Source organism: Gymnoscopelus microlampas (assembly GCF_963454915.1).
Source record: "Gymnoscopelus microlampas genome assembly, chromosome: 15".
Classification (NCBI taxonomy): Eukaryota; Metazoa; Chordata; class Actinopteri; order Myctophiformes; family Myctophidae; genus Gymnoscopelus; species Gymnoscopelus microlampas.
Genome location: NC_139952.1, coordinates 14,864,447 through 14,870,446, shown reverse-complemented (window position 1 = coordinate 14,870,446; position 6,000 = coordinate 14,864,447).

Genomic DNA, 6,000 nt, shown 5'->3' with positions numbered 1-6,000 from the left:
GTACTTGTCTTTCTACCCTGGACTAAATATTTTTAGCAACACATTAGCAGATTAGCACCTTGTAATTCTATCTAATGATTTACCCTTGAGCTTGAATTCTCTTGAAGGCAAATCTGTCTATATAATCTACCTAGTCTATGTGTGTATGTCACTCTGTACCGTAACTCAGAAAGCATCTGACCGCTCAGTCTCAAACTTGGCATGTGTGTCTCATCAATATGACCCCAAGGTGTGCAGTGCGTCAGAGGAGAACACACACATTCTCAGTACGCTTGGGAGACTTCCGAAGCATTGGCTTCCCTGATAGGCCAACCCAAACTGTCGGTTTAGAAGGAATTAAGACATCTTTATCAGATTCAAAGAAAAGTGGTAGAGGACAGAAGCTACAGAATGTGATGTAGGAGAGAGTAGGTCATCATAACATGTATGATGACCATGTACTGTATAGGGTCCCGACTTGGATCGTTCACATTGCATGGCCTGAGTAGGCCTACATATAACTAGTTATATTATAATAACTAGTTATATATAGGTCCAATATTGTACCCCAGGAGGTCTTTTATGTTGCCTCTGTGGAAACTGAGATCACTACAACACCATTCTGCCAAACCATCGTTGCTTTGAATAACAAATAGGCTATACGGTTTACTTTGACAAAGATGGGATAATTACCAGTTAATGAAAGCAAACAATTCATCTGGCTGAAAAGACGGAAAAAGAGAGAGAAAGAGATTTTGTAGAAAAATGGGATGGGATTTGATCTAGGGTCCATTAGAATGCATGGGGACTTAATGCACCACTCTGTGGTGAAAGTCAGGCTTCATTATGTCTGTGATTTACATTTAAAATTCAATTTCCGCTCTTTGAGGACAGCTTTCAATTCTTTCACAACTCTTGTTCCACTCATAAATAATTCCAAGTTTAGTTGCACAGACGGCAGTATAATGACATGCAAACAAGTCCATCTGATTAGAAGGGGAAAAAAACATGATGAGGAGCAGGGGAAAAGGCAATTTCACCCTGCCACCACACTACAGATGATTTGAGGGACTGATGAGTTTATTTTGCTCCGATCGATGGAGACGAATATAGCCTGAACCAATATGGCCTGCTGCGACTCAGGAAGACAACATCAGACTAACCAGAAATCCACTTCAAATGGTCAGCTCCAGCCCAGATGGCCATGGTCTGGAGCACGTGTTCCTCACAACATATTGAGTGGATGGCCTGTCCATGCACAGCCATTACATTAACAGCTATGGTCTAGGAAAAGTCAAATGTGCACACACTGCACGCACAAAACAAGCCTGCACAGATGTGCACATGCAAATATACAAAAGAACAGAACAGAGAGCATTGGATTAACATGCTCACAAACACTCCAGGCTACACGTTAAGAGCAGGAACTACTGTAATAGACAATAGATCAATATGCACATTGATCGACCATCACTCTGTGTCATATGAGACCAATTTCACCCCAGGCTCACGCTCAGGTTACGAGGTGAGGGACTTTCCCCCTTATAAACACATGGCCCTCTCAGCGCTCACACTGGTCGTTTAATACAGTCAGAAAAGCAGACTGGATTGGATGTTCAGGCCAGGTTTGCTTCGTGTTTGCACTTTACATTTGTGTCTGTCATAACGTTGCTTGTAAAGATATGTGCTATACAAATAAAGCTTATATATTATAATTGTTATTATTTAGAGACCTGTGCAATTCTATATTCAAATTGGCTTAAGGGAGGGCCGGCAGCCGGGCGGGCGAACCTCTGACGACACGCTCATGTCACCATGACTCAGCCATATAAGGATTTCCCAATGCAGCTACGCACAAATATGGAGTGTGTTGTCTGACCTCAACGTGTCGTCATTGCATCAGGCGCAAACAAATCAGTCAGCTCCATATATGGGCACAAAAGGGGGCATGCCCATATATGGGCATATACTGATGACATCAGGGATCTCCATATATGGGCATAAAAGGGACAAGGACTGACAGATACAGAGATCTCCATATAGACGAATCCACAGAGCCGCTGACTGTAGCTGCGGTGTCATGGTGCGGAGCGGCACCCGCTTGACACCGCAGTTATGATTGCCGTTCTGTGGATTCGTCTATATGGGCATACAGTATGAGTCGTAGGTGCGGCGTAGGTGTGAGGGCTGGGTAGCCCGAACTCGAAAAAACATTTCCATCATGTGTAAAGCTCTGGACTCAGGGCCCTGCTAACTATTATGAACAACACATGCAGGAACATCATGTGCCCTTCACATTACTAAAGGAACAGCTACCCAACCTCTCTGCCTTTCGTCACATCACCGCTGGGCCCTAGTTAAACTGGCCAGAGGCTTCACCATATGTTTATCCAATCATATTCCTTCACCACGACCACTTCCTCACGGTGCCCAGCTTGATTTTTTTCCATGGGGGTTTGGTGGTGAAAGCTCTTGGGGTGCAGAAGTGTCATGGAGTTAAGATGTCCTGCCTGGCTGATGGGCCAGCCACTGGGGTGGATCCTTCAACTGAATGCTGGGAATTTGCAATGGTAACCCTGTTATTATGGGCCTCTGGCTTGCTGGTTACAGCACTGGTGCTGTATTAGACATAGGCGAGGTATACGATGCGGTCTGACACGCACCTCATCCACCTCATCTTTGGCAGGGCTCACTCACTCAGCACGCTTTTTTCCGGCCCCGTCCTGGACCTCCCTTTCTACCACCGGCAGAGAGGATGGTTCTGCCACTTGACCAATTACAGGAAAAGATGAGCAGTTCAGGGCTCAGGGTTATGGACTGTGCCCTGCAAGCGTACCAACTGAGGTCTTTCACTGGGAGGAAGCTTAAAGACGAGCTCATACCGAAGGGAATGAGTCACCCACTCATGCACTATTGCAGTGGGCTGTCTATGGACAGAGGGGCTCTCTGAATCAGCCTAGCAGGCACACATGCATCTACGAACACACACATGCATCCACGCTCGTACACATATTGATAATAAATAAATGATTGCATGCAACAATCAAACATAACTAACAGTAATAGAAGGCACACACATGCTAACTAGGGCTGCAAATATATATATATATTTTTTACTATTATTATTAGAAGCGTGATTTCAACTAATCTGGGAACCCGTTCGTGAATTATTCTTTTTTTTGTGTAGAAACAGGAACTTGGTTTGGCTCCTCCCCTTTCTTAGTCCACTTCCGCCCGGGTTTCTCTGTGTTTATTCCTAACAACTACACTATATGTTGAATCTGTCGTGAGAGATCATATATCAACAAACCTAACTGATTTTTTATAATCGACTAAATCAATTAGTCTGATTAACCACTTAAGCCAGTCCTGTTTTATACTTTGTCGTACAAGCTCATGCTTGATTGAGTATTTTATTAAAATTGAAATCACTTGAGTAGGCACGTACTCACTCACCTAGGCACACACACAATATTATTTTTTTTTAAACCATGGTATATCATGCACAGTATACATCTGCTGCTATGCTCACACACCTTTATATCTTATCTCAGGTAATATGTGTAAATATGTAGATAATTTGTTTTCTTTTTCCCTTGCCCCCCCCTCCCCCTTCTTCCTCTTCCCTTTCTTTTTCTAGCAAATAACTATACAATAGAACTTGCACGAAAGCGAATTTCACCCACTTTTTTACTTCTGTAAATCTGCGATGTGACAATAAAACTGATTCTGGAATACATGCACATGTATGAATGTACACTACAGTATGCATGAATGATTTCTGTCAATCAGTCAGTCATTTCTAAAGTAATTTACTCATTCACCTTACAGGTATGTATGACTAACAGTAACCACTCAAGCACACGGGCCCTCATCTGCGTAGCGTCTGAGTCCGAGCCTCCACACCGGCCTTTAAGCCCAGTGACCCTGGGATCAGGCCTGCATGCCTTCCCCTTGAGCTCAGCCCAGATCAAGAGAATACCCAGCATTCTGGAGGCTTTGAGGTAGGGCACTCTGCTAAACATATCAGATGGTACCGGGGGTTGGATGGGAGGGAGTTTCATGACTTGGAACGCCTCTGTCTCAGCACACACAAAAAAAATCATTTTCCAATACAGTTTGAGCCCCCTCTGTGTTCTAGCTCTGTCTAAACTGGCCCACTGTGCCAGAAGGTTTCTGTGAGATTCTAATACTCTCTGAGGGAGAGTGGGGCTCAGACTGTGAAAGACTATAGTAGGCCTAGTCCTTTATGTTTGATCCCATTATGTTATACACTGTTGGCTGAAGGATCCGCTGGTATTTTGAGCTGCTTGCTCACGGCCGTGGTGAAAGACAGGGGGGTCTTTAAGTGATAATGCAGGCACCATTTTGGGGGTCCCAGAGGTACAGAATGATGAGGGCAGATGGAAGGAACAGTCGTTTCTGCCATGGGTCCCCACTTCCTCATTTCAAATCAAACCAGTCAACTGAGACCCATCAGGCAACTGATGCATAAAGACCCAAACAGCACCAAAACCCATAAAAGAAATGCAAGAACACCAGAAATAAGGGTAAGCTAGAAATCTGTTGAAATCCAATCTTTCTTGTTTCTATGTTTTTGGTCCTGTCCGTCTGTCCCCTGGACAGTATTTCGCCGCTGTTATTTTCTCTTTTTTTTGCAAGGCTTTTGGTCCCCCGGGCTGCAGACCCTAAAGCCGGATTGGCGGTGTGACTTATAGGTGAGGGCCAAACAAGATTTTCCACCATTTTGCATTTTCGCATTTTTGCAGATGAGACAAAACGCTCTTGGAAATTTTTATTCCATTCTGACGGAGGTTTTCCAGCCCCGGGTAAGCAACCCGGCCTGGTGGAGACCTGCGCTCAGAGGAGTGCACTTTTCTAATTAGAAATGTTTTACTTTCTTAAAAGATTAAAGCCCCATTATGTGATATGCAGTTCCTATCAATCTGGGAACCCATTCGGTAAAGAAAAATGAAAAAAAGATTACCCCCTTTGTTTTTACCTCTGGGGCACCACCTCCTTTTTGTTGTGTGTCAAAACAAGCCAGCTTTCCGCCTCCCCTTCAAATGCACCCAACACGCAACACACCACAGCAAGCAAAGTCAGTCAAACGGAATACTATCGGTTATATTGCACTGGATAATCCAGCATAGTGAGAAGAAAGGATATGAGCATATTATATACTGTAGATTGCTAATAGTATGTCACAATAAAACCTTCATACAGCATGCATTATTTTCAGGCATCGTGTCTATCATTACTATTGCATAATGCAGCTTCAAGGGAAGAGATAGAAAAAAACAACTGTGCCATTACAGTCATGGACTACAGGGCCGGTTGTAGAGAGGGGCAGGGGTGGGCTCAGCCCAACATTACAGAACAACAGCTCACGAAAGCAATCTGGGGGCAGGCAGTGGGTTGTAATCTTGAAGGGCGGGCTATTGTGGTTGCCCCCAACCAATCACAACAGTAGTAATACAGTAGAATCATTATATTATTTGTGCTATTTTTCCATTGGCTAAATGTAATGACAAGTTGTACACACTCACTGCCATCATCAATGGTCTTCACACATTCTCTCCAGGCCGAAGTCAGCCGTCCATCCCAGATCCTTCTTGGCCAGGCGAGGGTCAGCATAGGAGGCTGTGACGTCCCCATCTCAAATGTCTCCCAGGGGCTCTCCTTCCCTGAGGCCTTATATCAATAGCTTTGACCATCTGCAACACAGAATAGGCATTACATTACATTACATTACATTACATTACAGTCATTTAGCAGACGCTTTTATCCAAAGCGACTTACAATGTCGTGCATTCAACATAGGTAGGGAACAAAAATACTAATCACCAGAAGTCTTAAGTTAAGTGCATTCTCTTCTAAAGCAAGCAGCTAAGAGTATACTTAGCGCCAAGGTAAAAGTGCAAAATATCAGCTACCTACTTTCTTAAACAGATGAGACAAATAGGAAAGTCAAATGAGCAAGAGCTAAAACAAATAAGTGTATCGAATAAACAAGATCCA